The sequence below is a fragment of the Arachis ipaensis genome, chromosome B9 (genome assembly GCF_059453495.1).
Source record: "Arachis ipaensis isolate K30076 ecotype BB chromosome B9, ASM5945349v1, whole genome shotgun sequence".
NCBI lineage: Eukaryota > Viridiplantae > Streptophyta > Magnoliopsida > Fabales > Fabaceae > Arachis > Arachis ipaensis.
This window is the reverse complement of record NC_142444.1, coordinates 36044436-36064564: the sequence shown is the minus strand read 5'-3', so window position 1 is coordinate 36064564 and position 20129 is coordinate 36044436. Positions and strand designations below refer to the sequence as shown.

At 37.8% G+C, this 20129-nt stretch overlaps 1 non-coding gene across 1 annotated transcript; it reads right to left on the bottom strand.

The window, feature by feature from the left end:
- Positions 1–19597: 19597 nt before the first annotated feature.
- On the bottom strand, positions 19598–19701 carry LOC148544294 (small nucleolar RNA R71). The gene has a single exon (XR_015901161.1). It is a non-coding gene; the product is annotated as a small nucleolar RNA R71 (small nucleolar RNA).
- Positions 19702–20129: the final 428 nt, after the last annotated feature.

Below are 20129 nucleotides of genomic sequence, written 5' to 3'. Positions count from 1 at the left end.
AGAAAAAAATGGCGAAAAAAAAGCAAGCAGAAAAAGCCAATAGCCCTTTAAACCAAAAGGCAAGGGTAAAAAGGATCCGAGGCTTTGAGCATTAATGGATAGGAGGGCCCACAGGAATAAAATCCTGGCCTAAGCGGCTAAACCAAGCTGTCCCTAACCATGTGCTTGTGGCGTGAAGGTGTCAAGTGAAAAGCTTGAGACTGAGTGGTTAAAGTCGTGGTCCAAAGAAAAAAAAAAGAGTGTGCTTAAGAGCTCTGGACACCTCTAACTGGGGACTCTAGCAAAGCTGAGTCACAATCTGAAAAGGTTCACCTAGTTATGTGTCTGTGGCATTTATGTATCCGGTGGTAATACTGGAAAACGAAATGCTTAGGGTCACGGCCAAGGCTCATAAAGTAGCTGTGTTCAAGAATCAACATACTGAACTAAGAGAATCAATAACACTATCTGAATTCTGAGTTCCTATAGATGCCAATCATTCTGAACTTCAAAGGATAAAGTGAGATGCCAAAACTGTTTAGAAGCAAAAAGGCTACAAGTCCCGCTCATCTAATTGGAACTAAGTTCATTGATAAGTTTGGAATTCATTGTATATTCTCTTCTTTTCATCGTATTTTTTTTTAGTTGCTTGGGGACAAGAAACAATTTAAGTTTGGTGTTGTGATGAGCGGATAATTTATACCCTTTTTGGCATTATTTTTACATAGTTTTTAGTATATTTTAATTACTTTTTATTATATTTTAATTAGTTTTTATTCAAAAATCATATTTCTGGACTTTACTATGAGTTTGTGTATTTTTCTGTGATTTCAAATATTTTTTGGCTGAAATTGAGGGACCTGAGCAAAAATCTAATTCAGAGGCTGAAAAAGGACTGCAGATGCTGTTGGATTCTGACATCCCTGCACTCAAAATGGATTTTCGGGAGCTACAGATACCCAATTTGTGCACTCTTAATTGCTTTGGAAAGTAGACATCTTAGGCTTTCCAACAATATATAATAGTTCATACTTTTTCCGAGATTTGATGGCCCAAACTGGCATTTAAAGTCAGCCTAAAATATCTTGGCGTAAAACGCCCAAACTGGCACCAGAATTGGAGTTAAACGCCCAAACTGGTACCAAAGCTGGCATTTAACTCCAGGAACAGCCTAAGCAAGAAAAAGCTTCAATGCTCAGCCCAAGCACACACCAAGTGGGCTCCAGAAGTGGATTTCTGCACTATCTGCACTTAGTTACTCATTTTCTGTAAACCCTAGGTTACTAGTTTAGTATAAAAACTACTTTTAGAGATTTATTTTACAGTTTGTATCTTTAGAACTTGTTTTGTACACATTTGGAGAGGCTGGCCTCACGGTCATGCCTAGACCTTTCACTTATGTATTTTCAACGGTGGAGTTTCTACACCCCATAGATTAAGGTGTGGAGCTCTGCTGTTCTTCATGAATTAATGCAATTACTACTGTTAAGTCAGTTAATTTAGTTAAGTCAGAATGAAGGGGTGACCCGTGACAATCACCTAATCTTCGTTACTCGCTTAGCCAAAATCGCGTGCCTGACAACCACAAAGCGATCTACATGATGTTCAACGTAGTCATTGGACGACAGCTGGAGTATACTCTCTTGGGTTTCTAATCTAAGATTAGAACCTTCGTGGTATAGGCTAGAATTATTGGCAGCCATTCTTGGGATCCGGAAAGTCTAAACCTTGTCTGTGGTATTCTGAGTAGGATCCGGGATCCAGAAAGTCTAAACCTTGTCTGTGGTATTCCGAGTAGGATCTGAGAAGGGATGACTGTGATGAGCTTCAAACCTACGAATGTGGGGGCACAAGTGACAGTGTGCAAAAGAACAATGGTTCTATTCCGACGTTAGCGGGAACCAATAGATGATTAGCCGTGCGGTGACAGCGCATATGGATTTGTTTTCATCCGAGAGGATCATACAGCTTGCCATGGAAGGAGGTAACACATGGTTGGAAGGAGGCAATTGGAAAGCAGAAGTTCAGAAGTAACAAAGCATCTCTAGACGCTTATCTGAAATTCTCACCAATGAATTACATAAGTATTTCTATCTTATATTATATTTTATTTATATTTTAATTATCAAAAGCCCATAACCATTTGGACGACCCAGTGCACTTGCTGGTTAGTTGTGCGGAGTTGTGAAAAAGAGTTGAGATTACAATCATGCGTACCAAGCTGTTGGCGCAGTTGAGATCACAATTTCGTGCACCAATTATGCACCGTGCTTATGATAATATAATGGCTAACATGCAAGAATATAAAGCCAAAAGTAAAAAAAAAGTGATTCTTATTACATGAAGATGATTTCTTGGATGAGATTAATGACCTTCAAAGCCTGCCATGTGTGAGAACAAGAGTGTAATACCCTACCACACAGAGCTTTACGCTTAAGTCGTAAAACAGAGGCGGTGTAGTATTACGACCTCTAAAATAAAATATAATACATATAATAATTAAAAGAATGTAGTATACTAGGAGTTTTGAAGAATAGGTAAAACAAAATCGCGAAATTAAAAAGTGCAACGCTCAGGAAAATAACGTAACTCGCGTATGAAGAAACTAAGGTTCACTATCATATATATAATATAAATATATAGAGAAAACAAGAGTAGAGGGTCAAGAGTACAAGTTAACAAGCTCCTAACTCAGCCTGCAAAGCTAAGGCTGGCCGGAGAATATTTACATACAAAAAATATATAACCCATACCCTAAAATACAGGTATGAAACCCTAGTTCTCCGTAAACCTCTAAGAGGCAATAGTAACACACACACACACACACACACACACACACACACACACACACACACACACATACATGAGGAGAGTCTAAACATATATAACAAAAGATCAAAAGTAAAATCCCAAATTATCCACTTCGCTGTAGGAACTCCAGACGCCTCGCGAGGTGCCTCTCGACCTGCATCTGAAAAATAACAATAACATATGGGATGAGAACCGGGGGTTCTCAACATGGTAAAGGTGCCACGTAAATAAGATATAAGGTCTTGAGAATGCCAGAGGCAATCCTAGAATGCCGACACTCTGATTATAAAAGCTTAAAAAACTAAAACAGAAACCATAAGTCAGGATGGTCCTCTAAGCATTTCTATCTCAACTAAAACTTAAACCTAAACCTCAATCCTTCTCCTTTCCTCCAATACTCCAACACCAGAGAACCGCACACATAACCAAGCAGACAATAACAAACACAGGTAGAATACAAGTACTGCAGGTAGCAAATATAACAATTAACATGGTAAGTTCACTTAGGCATTCCCAAATAATGCACAATCAAGTAGTTCAAACAATATACATATGATGCATGCCTGTCTTATGGCTGATGAGTCTCATCTGTCGGTTATAAAGCTAAACCCGACATGTCCAGTAACTAACCCTGGACAGAACACCAAACACGGAGCAAGTGGGACAATACTACAACCTTTGCATCTTACCCGCGTACCTGGAGCAGGGGACAACCTCACCAGTGCATCTTACCCAGGCGGTGTTATAGTTCTCAACTTGGAGCAAGTGACGATAGAATTCCACCCTTGCATCTTACCCGGAGCTTCGAAATCTCAATCAGAGCAAGTGGATACACCACTGCAGCTTACCTGGCAATCTCGCCTCTTACTCGGAGCAAGTGAATAACACCACTACGTCTTACCCGTAGGCATATTGCAATCAGATTTAATCTCATCATCATTATAATTCATTCAAATTCAACCACCATCACACCTTAAGGTTATTATCATTATCAACCCATCTTTCACTCAATTGAAATTTATTATTATCATCTTCATAATTATATTAGTTTAGTTAACACTTCTCAAGCTCAAAATCACCACTTTACACTCATAGTTCATTACTCCACAACTTGCTTCACTTATAATTTACTACCTTTTCCTAATTACATCTCGTCACTAAGTATCCAACTAAGGTTTAGGCACTAAAAGAGTAAAAATAGAGGTTTAGAGGTTTGAAAATAAGCTTTGAAACACAAAATCTAAGTTTGCTGAAACAGGGGCCACGCGTCTCGTCTGCGTACACATGTACGTCAAACAGAAGTGCCCATCCACGTATGGAGGGGTCAACGTACACATACATTGCAGATTAGTCAAAATGGCTAAGTCTGTAGAATTTCAGCTTTACATACCGAACTTTAGACGTGCATAACTTCCTCGTTTCAAAATATTTTTTAACCGTTCTTCAAACGACATAAACTTTACGGATCCAATTTTCATATGAAATAAATTTAAAACAATTTGGGAGTCCGGATGCTGAGGTATGGCTTGCTCAAGTTTGGCTAAAAATCATATTTTTACAAAATCTTCCAAACCACTATTTTTATTAAAACACAACTCAAGGCCAACTCCCTATCCCCATAACCAATTCCAAAACATGTCATATTATAGAATCATAGCCCACATCCTACCACAACCAAATTATACCTCAATTTTAAACCAATCCCTTACGTAAATTACTTACTGAAACCAACAAAGTCATCAATAATTTATCACATATACATACTCATGCTCATTACCTTACCAACTATCATTAAGTCTTTATTTAACATTACATTTTCGTATTCAACATCAACCGCCAAAATAATTACACAATCTATATCAATAATTATCATCAGAGGTACTAAGCATTCAACATACTCATGCATTCACACCTATCCTAAGGTCATCTGGCCTAAGTTTTCACAAGATATTGTATATTAAATACGAGAAACCTAAATTATATCTTGGCCGATTTCCTCATATAACCCAAGGCAACACAATTAAGCAAACTCACAAGCCTCCAACACCAAAATTCAGCAACCAAGACCAAATCCAAGCCTCCAATTTCCACAAATAAGCTCCACTTTACATATTTACACACCTAAAACATAATATCACATATGTATACCAAACTTTAATACCAAAGCTACATTTAACTAAGGGATTCACTAGGGTTGAGGATCCTTACCTTGTATGTGCCTCAATTAAGCCAAGACCTACTAATTTCTCAAGTCAATTTGGTCCTGAAATATCAAATTAACCACAAATCTCTACACCCAAGACCATACCATTTTTGGATTTTAGAAGAGAAAATTGAAACTAAGAAAGCGGTTTCCTTACCTTACAACATACTGGGCTTTGTAGAGCTCGTCACTGAAGACGCATGGCCACAAACGGTGCGGCGATCAGAGCGAGAAGTTATGTGGAATCAAAGGTTTGAGTGAGGGTTTGTAAATGGGAAGTGTTCTTCCCCCTTTCTTGCTGAAACCCAGCATGTTTGTATGAATGGGGAGGAGAATGAGCTTCAACTCATTTTATTTAATGAGTTGGTTGGGCTCAAGGGCCCGGTTCAACCGGTTCGGCCCAATCTTGGGCCAAATTCTTTAAAATTAGTGTCAAATTTCTTATTTTAATTCGTTCTATCTTATTAAACTATAAAATTCATATTTCTAATTTATTTTATTAATATTTAATTTATTGACTAATTATCTACTAATTTTACGAGATTTACAAAGAGGACATTTCAAAAATAGATCTGGATCAAATACTAAAAAACAGATTGCAAATTATCAAAGAAAAAGAAAAAAGAAAGCTCTAAGTGAGGTAATGTTGACGTGCTTTGATTATGTAGCACTTTGTGTTTGTGCATATTAATACTTGTACTAATATATTATCTATTTTTGGCAGCTGAACCTTTAGCCAGTGGATCAATGATGCATCCAAATTCAAGCCTTTATCATGAACAAATTATGAATTATCAATTCAGATATTTAATGTAATAAGATAGCATTTTTAGTGTCTTGTTGAATGAAACTTTGTGTTATATGGCCAAAAATGTTGTTGTTATTCCTTTAAAGTTTTCTTTTTTTTTAATGAAATTGAGCTAATAATTCAAATATTTTATTTGATTTTAGTATGCAAGGCTTTGCTTTATGCATTATGTGTTGTGTTAATGAATTTATGGTAATAGGCTTAATCATTTTCGGTGTTATGGTGTTTATTTTATAGTCATTTTTGGTTTACAAATTACTTTCTACAATTGTGTTGTGATATATAGTTTTTGGTGGCAATGTGAACAAATTTCGGTGCTTCTATTATTTCTTCAATAAATTTAATTTAATAAGTATGAGCCTACATTCATTCAAATAAATAAGATTGCAATACAGTACAGACATATTCATTGAAGTTTAATATGAAAAAATAGTTTATCAAAAGTTTTAGAATGATATCATTTGATTGGATAATAAAGCAATGAATATTTACAAAACGACAAAAGATGTGTTTGTTTTAACCTTAAACAAGTCTAAACACAGTATCTAAAAAATACAATGTTCAACCAACACAAGAAATTCTAAAAAGTATTTAAAGTTTATAATATTCAACCTATTTACTTTCTAAATGCCTGATGAAAATTTACAAGAAGGGCTTGATAGTACAACGGACGGTTTGGAGAGGCTTATGGCTTTGGTGCAGATTTTCAAAACTACAAACTTACCGGCAAGTGTACCGGGTCATACCAAGTAATACCTCAGATGAGCGAGAGTCGATCCCATGAGGATTGTTGAACCAAGCAACAATAATTGACTGATTCACTTAGTTAGACAAGCACAAAGGAGTGTTTTGGGTTCAAATGCATTAAACAATATTCAAAGAAATTAAGAGAGAAGTGATAAACCACTATTTTATGGTTTATCTTGTACTCAATTGAGTGATTTTTATTAACTCTTTACCCACTTATTCACACTATTTGCATGGTTTTATATTTCCTTCCTAATTATGTGTTTTGATTGAAAACATGCTTCTTTGATCTTATATTTGCTTATTATTAATCCTCTCTTATTACCATTAGATGCATTGATATGTGTGTTAAGTGTTTTCAGATATTATAAGGCAGGAATGGCTTGGAGGATGGAAAGGAAGCATGCAAAAGTGGAAGGAATACAAGAAGTTGGAGAAATTGCTAAGCTGTCCAGCCTGACCTCTTCACACTCAAACGGCTATAACTTTAGCTACAGAAGTCCAAACGACGCGGTTCCAGTTGCGTTGAAAAGCTAACGTCCGGGGCTTCGATTTGATATATAATATGCTATAGTTCCCCTGAAGCTAGGTGACACGACCGCGTGATTTATGCGGCCGCGTCGCAGTGACGGAAATCAGCGTGTTTGAATTCTTCTCCAGCGATTTCCGGGCTGTTTTCGACCCAGTTCGCGGCCCAGAAAACACAGATTAGAGGCTATAAAGTGGGGAATTGCATCCATTCATAGGGAGGCTCTCATAATTCACAATTTTAGGAGTAGATGTAGTTTTTAGAGAGAGAGGTTCTCTCCTCTCTCTTAGGATTAGGATTTAGGACTTCTCTTAGTTTTAGGAGTGACTCTCAATCCCAGGTTCTTTATTTTTATTTATTTTCCTAATTTAATTTATGAACTCTTCTATGTTACATTTGATATCTTTATTAGAGTTAATTGAGGTATTTCAGACTTATGATTGCTCTCTTTAATTTATTAATGCTCTGTGTTTATCCAAATTATTTTCATTCAAGTAGACTTTCTTCTTTTTTAGCTTTGGTTAAATAATTGGAGACTCTTGAGTTATCAAACTGATTGTTGATTGAAAATTGGAATTTTTCAAGAATTAATTCGAGTTCCACTAACTCTGACTTTTCCCAAGGAAAGACTAGGACTTGAGGAATCAGAATTAATTCATCCACTTAACTTACCTTCATAGTTAGAGGTTAACAAAGTGGGAGAAAAATCCAATTCTCATTACAATTGATAAGGATAACTAGGATTGGACTTCCAGTTTTCATATCTTGCCAAGAGATTTTATTATCATTTTATTTTACTTGTTACTTAACTAACTTTTTACCTTGATCCAAAACCCCCAATTTACAAACTCATAACCAATAATAAGAACATACCTCCCTGCAATTCCTTGAGAAGACGACCCGAGGTTTAAATACTCGGTTATCAATTTTAAAGGGATTTGTTACTTGTGACAACCAAAACGTTTGTATGAAAGGACTTTTGAAGGTTTAGAAACTATACTTGCAACGAGGATTTATCCGCAAATTTCTAGACCACGCAAAAGTTCTCTCATCAAAATGGCGCCGTTGCCGGAGAATTGCAAACGTGTGCCTTATTATTGGTTATTGTAAATATTTGCTTTTTGATTTGTTTTTATTTTTATTTTTATTCTTTTTTCTTTTTCTTAAGTTAAGAGGTTATTGATTTTTTATTTTAAAATTTTTATTTTATCTTATCTTATTTCGAAAATTCAAAATTCAAAAATTTAAAATTCAAAATTTCAAAATTTAATTTTCAAATTCAAAATTTAAATAACCTTTTAATTTAAATTTATTTTTATTTTTGTTTTTAATTTTTATTAGCTACTATGAATTCTCACCCCTCTCGCTTCATGTTTGATTCCAATGTTGTTGTTAGGAATGGAAATTATAATGAGAATGATGACAAGTCATCTTAGCCTAGTTTCATTAGCCTTTTTCTTTGTTTTTATTAGGTTTTATGTACTTTCTTGCATTCTAAGTAAGTGATTTGGGATGAAAATGCATGACTTCCTTGAATCAAACAACCACCATGTAATTAATGCTAAATCATGAGGTTTAAGCTAAATTTTAATTGAATTTTAATGATTTATAAACCTTGTGAATTTAGTGATACTTTGATTGGTTGTTTTGATTGCTTGTAGGTGAAGAAAGAAAAAAAGAAGAAAAGCGTGGCATAAGAAACGTGCCCAAGGAAGCCACAAGCGTGTCCAAAGGAAGCAAGAAGTGTGCCCAAGGAAAGAGAAGGCGTGGCAAAGGGAAGAAAAAGCATAGCCACAGTGAGGAAGAAGGAAAGCTAAGTTGATAAAATAAACTGAGCTTCACAAGAAATGAAAGGAGAAGGCAAGGTACAAAGCGAAGTTCAAATAGTTAACTGAGCACTAAAGAAAGCAAGGAAATGGTACAAAACTCAGTTAACTAAGTTAACTTTATCGGGGACCTCTCCAAATTAATTCAAGAAGAAATTCCAACGGATGAAGCCAACAAGATTTGAACAAAGGACCAAGGAGAGGCAAGGAACTCACCTTGCAAGGAAATTCAAGAAGAAATAGCCAAAATGCTTCCCCTGGGATTTGAACTTGGGAATTCCTTGAAACATAAGGAAGAAGTGCCACCAAGCTTGCAAGAAAAATCAAGGAAAAATAGCTTAAATGCTTGGGCCAAGGTTCGAACAAGGGAACTCCATGAGAAGCAAGGGAGGAGCGTCCAACTCCTCCAAAGTAAATTAGCCTCCAATTCCTCCACCAGGATTCGAACCTGGGATGTGAAGGCCGAAAGCTAGGCGCTGCACCAAGGAAGCTCAGTTGGTTTTTCCAACTGAGCATTACTCTCCCCAAGCCTTCCATACTTTGGCGCACCAAGGGGGCTGTCATGCGCACCATGACACGGCTGTGACAAGCAATTTGGCGCAACAAGGAAGCAAGCAAGGCGCTGTACAAGGGGGAGCTCAGTTGGATTTTCCAACTGAGCACTACCTTCCCCCCAAGCTTCCACATATTGGCACACGACCAAGGCTGGACGCGCATCAAATGACACAGGCAGCACACTTGAAAGCTAAGTTGGATTTTCCAACTGAGCTTTCCCCTGGAGGTGCAATTTGGGCTAAAAATTGGATTAAAAATCCAATTTAATACATTTCTTCACCAAATCAAAAGCCCACCCAAATTCCAAAATCCAAGAATAGAAAGTGTATAAATAGGAGTTAGTTTGATGTAAAAAGGACTTTTGAACTTTTAGAACTTTTTATTTTTGCTTTTAGACTTTTATTTTGAATTGTCCTAGAGAACTTTTGGCTTTGAGTTTGTAATTTCTGAGAACTTGGAAGGAGAATTGATCTCTCTTCTTCTTGGTTCTTGCTTGAGCACTCTTTTATTTTTCTTGCTTTGGATCTTGGGTGAAGAATTGAAGAACTTCTGTTTCAATCTCACTTTGAGATCTTGTTTAATTTTTCTGCACAATTGAATTTCAGTTTCCATTTATTGCTTCATCTCCTACTCTTTCTGCAATTTACTTTTCAGTTTCTTTTGCAATTGTTTTTGTTGGATCAAGGAAGGATTTGAGATCTAGACTTGTTATCTAGTCTCTTCCACCCTGAGATCTTCAATCTCTTTTACTTTGCTGCAAATTAAGCATTGCTTTCTCTGTTTTTAAATTCTCAAAGCATTTTACTCTTCTGTTTAAGATCTACTTTACTGCAATTCAATTTTCTCTTTTATTGTTTAATGCAATTTACTTGTTCTTGTTTAATTTCTGCAATCCCAACTCCCAATCCCTTTTACAATTCAAGCAATTTATGTTTCTTGCACTTTAAGCTTCAGCCATTTACATTTCTTGCAATCTAAGTTTCTGCAATTTACATTACTTGCACTTTAAGATTCAGCACATTTACTTTCCTGCTCTTTAGTTTACTGCAAATTTCCCCTTCCCCTTTACTTTCCATGCAATTTAGCTTCTGCAAATCACAAATCACTCAACCAAATTTTGATTCGCTTGACTAAATCAACCACTAAACTAAAATTGCTCAATCCTTCAATCCCTGTGGGATCGACCTCACTCATGTGAGTTATTATTACTTGATGCGACCTGGTACACTTGCCGGTGAGTTTTGTGTTGGATCATTTTCCATACATCAAGTTTTTGGCGCCGTTGCCGGGGATTGATTAGATTGACAATGATTAAGTGAAGTGGAGATCTAGATTAAGCACTTTTTCTTTGTTTTTTATTTTCTGTTTCTTTAATTTTTGACTAACCCACTAACTGTTTGAATTTTTGCTTGAACTAACTGAAACTTCTCTTTAGCAACAGAGTGAAGCTTTCTTGGTTTCTCTAGTTTTGTATGATTCTCAGGCTTTAGCTTGTTGAATATACGAGAGAAGCAATTTTCTTTCATTAATATTTCAAGTTTATCAACTGTTTGACACATTGTGTCAACTAATCCTCTAATCACATTCTGGCATGAAATACTCTATCTTCACTTGGACCGTTTGTGATTGTGCAGATCATGGAAGGGAATTCAACGAATTCCAGTAATCATGGAAGTAATGTCCCCACCTTAGATGATAATGCAACGCATGACTTGAAGCACCCACTCATCACCATGAACGATGTTGCTCAATGGTTTGAAGCTTTCCCACAAGGAAGCATCATTGGATGGGAAGAATTAATGAGTGAACTCCTAGCCAAGCTGAAACCACCTCAGAAAATTGGCGAGCTAGAGACAGAAGTGCAACCAGCCACACAAGAGAAAGGAGTGATGGAAATTGAAGGTGTAAGTGTCATTATGGCCCAAAACAGACAGATACACCAACAACTTCAACAACAATTGGAGCTGATAGTCAGAAAAATTGATTGGCTACAAGTTGCTGCAATAAATACTCACAACTTACTTAAAAGGTCACATGATGGGAATCAACCTGAAAGAGGTTTTGGAGCAACTAAGTATGAGCAACAAATTCATGAGCAATCACACTCTCCAAACAGTTCCTCTGGCATGTTCCAACACAGGTCTCAGAATGATGTGTACACCCCACCCTGGAGAACTCATTCCAACTGGAGGGGGGTCGAACACCAAAATCAAAGACCCAGGGATCTCAATTACAACAACCCCAACTTCACAAACCAGCAAAAACATCACCATACCAACAACAACCACTACACACCACCACAACACCCACCCTTCCAACCCCCAATACCCCACAACCAACTAATCTCACAAGATTCTCAGAGGATCACCAACTTGGAGATCTTAATAGAGAGAATGATGAAGCACCAAGAGGTGACAATGAAGGACCAGGAAGCCTCAATAAGAAGAGTTGAGAAGCAAATGCAACAATTGGCTAAGCACATTGCTGAGATAGGTGATAGGATGGTAAATACTTCCCCCAGAGCCACTGAAGTCAACCTAAAAGACAATGAGAAAGTTGCCAAGTGTGAGAAAGGGAAAGAAATCATAGAGGCAGGTGAGAAGAGGGCTACAGGAAAAGAAACAATCATCAAGGAAAAGCCCACAGTAAGAGGAGAAAACCAAAGGCAACAGAAGCCTCAGCTTCCATGAACAGAATGAAGGATGTCAAGCTAGTGACAATAAAGAAGCGCTTGTTGGGAGGCAACCCAACCTGAGGTAACTTTCTTTTCACAGCTATTTCAATAAAAAGGTTAATTAGTTTTATCTATATTGCAAAAAGCTAAGTTTGGTGTTGCACACCAAAACAATCTAAGGGAGAATGAAGGATTCTATGTTTGGTGTTCCACCAAAAATTCCATCATAAAATATGTTCTCGCCTTCTGCATAATGCTAGCTTCAAGCACTTAGATGGACTAGTTAACTATTCTGTTGTTTCCTAGTTTTCAGTTTTATTGCTTTTGAAAAAAAAAAGAGTTTCACACATGGTTAATCTGATGCATGAGGACCATTGGCAAGGTACTAAGTTTGGTGTTCCCACACCAAAGTAAGTTCAAAGGCCCACAAATAAATCATGCATGCTAACCATCTTTCAAGTGCTTGGGGAACAAGCAACTTTCAATATTACTGCAGAGCACCATACAAACTTTTGGAAAGATTAAGCATCATCAATCAAAGAGATGAATGAATGTGAAGACCATCAATGATGATGATGAGAAGGAGGACAGCAAGTAAATTCTAAAAGGTTGTATTGTTCAATGATTATTTTACATTAGATACTGCTATGATTGAAAGTGATATAATACCCCTGCCTGTCTGCATAATATAGTTGTTCTGTAATTCAATAATTAAGATTTCTTGATTATTCACAACACTACACTTTTCAAACTTGCATGCACTCAAGATTTCAAAAAATGCATCACATGAAAGTTCTTTGAAAAGAGAGATTGAGGAATTAAACAATTTTGAGGCAAGCAAAAGATTAGGAGAAGTGGTGGTTCTGGTGGTGTGATTATGCATTGAGGTTGCATGCTTATGAAAACTTGCATGGGAGCTCATAGGCAGGACATAGAGTTCAAAGAAGTATTGTGGAGATTCTCAAACATTTATTGATCCAAGAAGCAGCAAACAAAAGAAAGAAAACAAAAAATGAATGATGAAAGAACATGGCCCAAGGCTCTGAGCATCAATTACTAGGCAGAAAAGAAGAAAGAAACAAAAGAAACTCAAAGAGTTATTATCCTAGTAAATGCTTGTGGTCGAAGTGTGTCAAAGAGAGAGGCTTGAGCAAGTAAATCCTAAGGGGTGCTTCAACACCTAATACCTTAAAACCAACTGGTTTAGGAGTATTGATTGAAAGCTTATCTAAAGAGCCGCTTTGAGACATGACACTTAGAGTCAAAGCCAAAACACAAATCATAAGCTGCTTCAAGGTGATTACCTATAGAGAGATCTCCATGATATCATTTGGATGAAAGTTCTAAGACCTAAGACTTCCAAGATATAGGGACTAGTAAGCACTGGAACCCTTGCATGAGCATATAATTTAGAGTTCACCCCACTGTCACTTAATCACTTCACTCACAGGAAATTACAAGTTATTCTTCAATCCATCCTGATGGAAAGAACTTTTGGGCATAATTACCTTCTTGCTTGGGGACAAGCAAGTTTTAAGGTTGGTGTTGTGATGACAAGTCATCTTAGCCTAGTTTCATTAGCCTTTTTCTTTGTTTTTATTAGGTTTTATGCACTTTCTTGCATTCTAAGTAAGTGATTTGGGATGAAAATGCATGACTTCCTTGAATCAAACAACCACCATGTAATTAATGCTAAATCATGAGGTTTAAGCTAAATTTAATTGAATTTTAATGATTTATAAACCTTGTGAATTTAGTGATACTTTGATTGGTTGTTTTGATTGCTTGTAGGTGAAGAAAGAAGAAAAGAAGAAAAGTGTGGCATAAGAAACATGCCCAAGGAAGCCACAAGCGTGTCCAAAGGAAGCAAGAAGCGTGCCCAAGGAAAGAGAACGCGTGGCAAAGGGAAGAAAAAGCATAGCCACAGTGAGGAAGAAGGAAAGCTAAGTTGATAAAATAAACTGAGCTTCACAAGGAATGAAAGGAGAAGGCAAGGTACAAAGCTAAGTTCAAATAGTTAACTGAGCACTAAAGAAAGCAAGGAAATGGTACAAAGCTCAGTTAACTAAGTTAACTTTATCGGGGACCTCTCCAAATTAATTCAAGAAGAAATTCCAAGGGATGAAGCCAACAAGATTCGAACCAAGGAGCAAGGAGAGGCAAGGAACTCACCTTGCAAGGAAATTCAAGAAGAAATAGCCAAAATGCATCCTCCATGGTTCGAACTTGGAACCACACGCTACTCCTTGCAAGGGAATTCAAGAATAAATAGCCAAAATGCTTCCCCTAGGATTTGAACTTGGGAATTCCTTGAAACATAAGGAAGGAGTGCCACCAAGCTTGCAAGAAAAATCAAGGGAAAATAGCTTAAATGCTTGGGCCAATGTTCGAACAAGGGAACTCCATGAGAAGCAAGGGAGGAGCGTCCAACTCCTCCAAAGTAAATTAGCCTCCAATTCCTCCACCAGGATTCGAACCTGGGACGTGAAGGCCGAAAGCTAGGCGCTGCACCAAGGAAGCTCAGTTGGTTTTTCCAACTGAGCATTACTCTCCCCAAGCCTTCCACACTTTGGCGCACCAAGGGGGCTGTCATGCGCACCATGACACGGCTGTGACAAGCAATTTGGCACAACAAGGAAGCAAGCAAGGCGCTGTACAAGGGGGAGCTCAGTTGGATTTTCCAACTGAGCACTACCTTCCCCCCAAGCTTCCACATATTGGCACACGACCAAGGCTGGACGCGCATCAAATGACACGGGCAGCACACTTGAAAGCTAAGTTGGATTTTCCAACTGAGCTTTCCCCTGGAGGTGCAATTTGGGCTAAAAATTGGATTAAAAATCCAATTTAATACATTTCTTCACCAAATCAAAAGCCCACCCAAATTTCAAAATCCAAGAATAGAAAGTGTATAAATAGGAGTTAGTTTGATGTAAAAAGGACTTTTGAACTTTTGGAACTTTTTATTTTTGCTTTTAGACTTTTATTTTGAATTGTCCTGGAGAACTTTTGGCTTTGAGTTTGTAATTTCTGAGAACTTGGAAGGAGAATTGATCTCTCTTCTTCTTGGTTCTTGCTTGAGCACTCTTTTATTTTTCTTGCTTTGGATCTTGGGTGAAGAATTGAAGAACTTCTGTTTCAATCTCACCTTGAGATCTTGTTTAATTTTTCTGCACAATTGAATTTCAGTTTCCATTTACTGCTTCATCTCCTACTCTTTCTGCAATTTACTTTCCAGTTTCTTTTGCAATTGTTCTTGTTGGAATAAGGAAGGATTTGAGATCTAGACTTGTTATCTAGTCTCTTCCACCCTGAGATCTTCAATCTCTTTTACTTTGCTGGAAATTAAGCATTGCTTTCTCTATTTTTAAATTTTCAAAGCATTTTACTCTTCTGTTTAAGATCTACTTCACTGCAATTCAATTTTCTCTTTTATTGTTTAATGCAATTTACTTGTTCTTTTTTAATTTCTGCAATCTCAACTCCCAATCCCTTTTACAATTCAAGCAATTTACGTTTCTTGCACTTTAAGCTTCAGCCATGTATATTTCTTGCAATCTAAGTTTCTGCAATTTATATTACTTGCACTTTAAGATTCAGCACATTTACTTTCCTGCTCTTTAGTTTACTGCAAATTTCCCCTTCCCCTTTACTTTCCATGCAATTTAGCTTCTGCAAATCACAAATCACTCAACCAAATCTTGATTCGCTTGACTAAATCAACCACTAAACTAAAATTGCTTAATCCTTCAATCCCTGTGGGATCGACCTCACTCATGTGAGTTATTATTACTTGATGTGACCCGGTACACTTGCCGGTGAGTTTTGTGTTGGATCGTTTTCCACACATCAGAGAACAGGCATCAAGGTTGGAAGAATCAAAGATGGGAGGAGCCACAAGGATTTAATCAACCCTCATGGCAACAACCACCTCCAATGGACTATCAACAACCACCATCATATGCCTATGAACCTCCTCCACACAACTTGGGACCACCATACTCACAAGCCCTTTTCCACCACTCACCTCCATATGACCCTAACCCTCATCCACCATACCAACCACCTTATGAACCAAATGAACCCGCTTATCTACCCTAAACCTCGATGGAGAAAGCACTTGCCGATCTAAACTCTACTATACAAGCTCTCTTCACCCAAATCAGACCACCAAATACCTTCAACAATCAACTGATGCCAAGGCATCTTAGGCTAGTTTCACTAGCATTTTTCTGTTAGTTTTAGTAGTTTTATGCATTTTCTTGAGCTTAAAGTAACCAAAAATGGTTAAAAGAATAACAAAGCAATGAACCATCCAAACAATATGATTTTGGTGCAATTTCCATGAGTTTTAGTTATATTACTGGAATGCTATGAATGGAAGATTTCTCATTAAATTTTGCAAGACTTTGATGCATTTGTTTGGATGATTTCAGGGAAGAAGAGGCTAAGCAAGGAAGCAACAAAATCAATAAAGGAAGCTTGAATATCACATGGGAGTTTAAGTTCCAGTTTAAGCCTAAACTGGAGCTTAAACGCCAGAATCATGAAGGCTAAGGAATGCTGGAATTGAAGTTTAACCTCCAGTTTAACCTTAAACTGGAGGTTAAACGCCAGAATGGAAAGTCTCACCAAAGAAGCATTCCACGTTTAACCTCCAGTTTGACCTCAAACTGGAGGTTAAACGCCAGAATGAGAATGTCACTCAGGAAGGAGTTCCACGTTTAACCTCCAGTTTGACCTCAAACTGGAGGTTAAACGCCAGAATGGGAAAAGCACCAGGGAGCCATTTCCACGTTTAAGCTCCAGTTTGACCTCAAACTGGAGCTTAAACGTGTTCGACCAAGAACTCTCCTCCAGGGTTGCTCTCTCCATTTCCACGTTTAAGCTCCAGTTTGACCCCAAACTGGAGCTTAAACGTGTTCGACACCTCCAGGGCTACTCTTCTAAGCTTCCACGTTTAACCTCCAGTTTAACCTTAAACTGGAGGTTAAACGTGTTCGACCTCCAGGATGCCTCCTTCCATTTCCACGTTTAACCTCCAGTTTAACCTTAAACTGGAGGTTAAACGTGTTCGACCTCCAGGGCTGCCCTTCCTATATCCACGTTTAAGCTTCAGTTTAACCTTAAACTGAAGCTTAAACGTGTTCGACTACATGACTCTCCAGGGCTGCCTTCTTCCATTTCCACGTTTAAGCTTCAGTTTAACCTTAAACTGAAGCTTAAACGTGCTTCTACAAAAGGCCTCACTGGAAGTGTCTGGCGTTTAAGTTGCAGTTTAAGCTTAAACTGCAACTTAAACGCCACTCTTGGAAAAGGTTTCTGGACCAAAAATATTGTGGTTTAAGTTAGTATTTGAGCACAAACATTAACTTAAACTCATTCTGGTATGAAACCCAATTGAATATCATGGTTTATGGATTTGGGCCTGAAGGATTGATGAGTTTGAAATCTCAATTTATTGAGTCATGTGTCATTATTTGATTATCACTAAGTTGGCTCAATGAATGTTACAGAATTTGGATCAACAACCTCATCAAGATTATGGATCATAAACCCAAGGCAAAAGGAAAGCAGGGAGAGGCCTCAAAGCCCAAGAAACACAACAGAAGCTCAATATAGAAAGTGTATAAATAGGATAGAATTTAAGTTAGAAAGGACCTTTTCACTTTTACTTTCACTTTTAGCTAGTTTTCATTTTCTTTGTAATTGAATTCAGAGCTATGACTCACTAAACCCCCTTTCATTGGGTTAGGGAGCTCTATTGTAATTCAATGAATCAATAATAGTTTATCTTCTTCTTCAATCTTTTCTCTTGAATTTTGTTAGAAAGCTTCTCGATCTAATTCCATTGAGTAGTTGTCTTGGGAAAGAAACTACCCATACTTGGAATCCTTCGGAACCTTGGGAAAGGAATGGAGGATTCATGCTAGAGAAGCTTTCTCACAGTGAATTGGATTGGGGTTTGGATGGATATTGTGACATGTAATCCTACCAAATTGTGGTTCATGAAACTGTGTGGTATAATCAGTGATCAAGCATCATCTCTTCTTATGAACATTTAAACCAAGGGATTGGGAATTTGTTTGTTTTTAGAGAGAATTGGTGAGCCAAGGGATTGGGATCCAATCATATAAGATTGCCAAGCAAAATTCAATGAACGCATTGGTTGAGGAAGAGATAAACATGTTTTGATTCGGAGATCTCAATATCTCCTATAACCCAATGAATTCCCCATTTCTGATTTCCACTTTCTCTTTACATTCTGCTACTCAATTCATGCAATCACCCCCATTCCCTTTTAATTTCAGCAATTTAGTTTCTGCTCTTTAATTCATGCAATTTAAGATTCCGCCATTTCAATTTCTTGTCATTTACTTTTCCCGCCAATTTTACATTCCGCAACACTCATCTCAATCTTGATTCCGCTCAACTAGAACACACTTCTAATCCGAATTGCTCACTCAACCAATCCTTGTGGGATTCGACCTCACTCTATTGTGAGTTTTTACTTGACGATAACCGGTGCACTTGCCGGAAGGAATTTTGCCGATCGTGCAATTTCCTAAATCGTAGCATAACTAGTTTATGCGCATCAAGTTTATGGCGCCGTTGCCGGGGATTGGTTTTCGATTGACAATTCTCCAATTGGAAGCTAACTAGATTGAGCAATTTCTCTTGCTTTGTTAATTCTGTTCAAGTTACTTGTTGAATTTTAATTTCGGCACTCGGTTACATGCTTTCTTTCTTTATGCCTTTAAATTCAAGCAACTAACTCACTGACTCACTAACTGTTTGAATTAATTCCTCAATTGCTCTAACCATACTCTTCCATTAACCAAGAGTATTTCACTTGTTTGTGCCTGTGCTGTGTTCTTGTATGACAGGTAGGAGAGGAGAGACATCAACTCCTCCATATACTGAACCAGAGAGGACCCTTCATAGACTGAGAAGGGAAGCAAGAGGGAAGAGAGTAGTGGGAGAAGAGGAATCTGAAGGAGAATCTGAGGACAATTTTGAGGAAGCTCTAGATCTCAACATGGATAGAGAAGTTCACAACCATGAGAGAGCTGATGGAAACAATGCCATTCCTGAGAGGAGGGTTCTTAGTTCATACATAAACCCAACCTCTGGGAATTGTGGTAGCAGCATCCAGAAACCACCCATTCAGGCCAACAACTTTGAACTCAAACCACAGCTAATATCACTTGTGGAGAATCATTGTTCATTTGGTGGAAGTGCTAATGAAGACCCAAACCAACATCTCACAAAATTCCTGAGAATTTGTGACACTGTGAAGTCCAATGGAGTCCAGGAAGATGCCTATAAACTACTTTTGTTCCCATTTTCACTTAGGGACAAAGCAGCTAAGTGGCTGGAATCATTCCCAAGGGGGAGTCTAACAACATGGGATGAGGTGGAAAGCAAGTTTCTGGCACGTTTCTACCCCCCACAAAAGGTCAATAGGCTTCGATCCGAGGTTCAAACTTTTAGACAACAAGATGGTGAAACTCTCTACGAGGCATGGGAGAGATTCAAGGATTTGACAAGGAAATGCCCACCAGACATGTTCCATGATTGGGTGCAATTGCATATTTTCTATGATGGACTCTCTTATGAATCAAGGAAGGCTGTAGACCATTCATCAGGAGGTTCATTGAACAGGAAAAAGACTGTGGAAGAGGCCATTGAAGTGATTGAGACAGTGGCTGAGAATGAGTACTACTATGCATCAGAAAGGCACAACACTAAGGGAGTCATGGAGCTGAACCATGTTGATACAATTCTAGCCCAAAACAAGGTGTTTGCCAAGCAACTAGCAGAGCTTACCAGGCAATTAGAAACAAAGCAAGTGGCTGCAATACACACACAAGATCAAGAGGAAGTAAGCATTGAAGGAGGTGATTGGGAAGAGGCCAACTATGTGGGAAACCAACAAAGGCAATCATATGATCCACATTCCAACACTTACAACCCAGGATGGAGAAATCACCCAA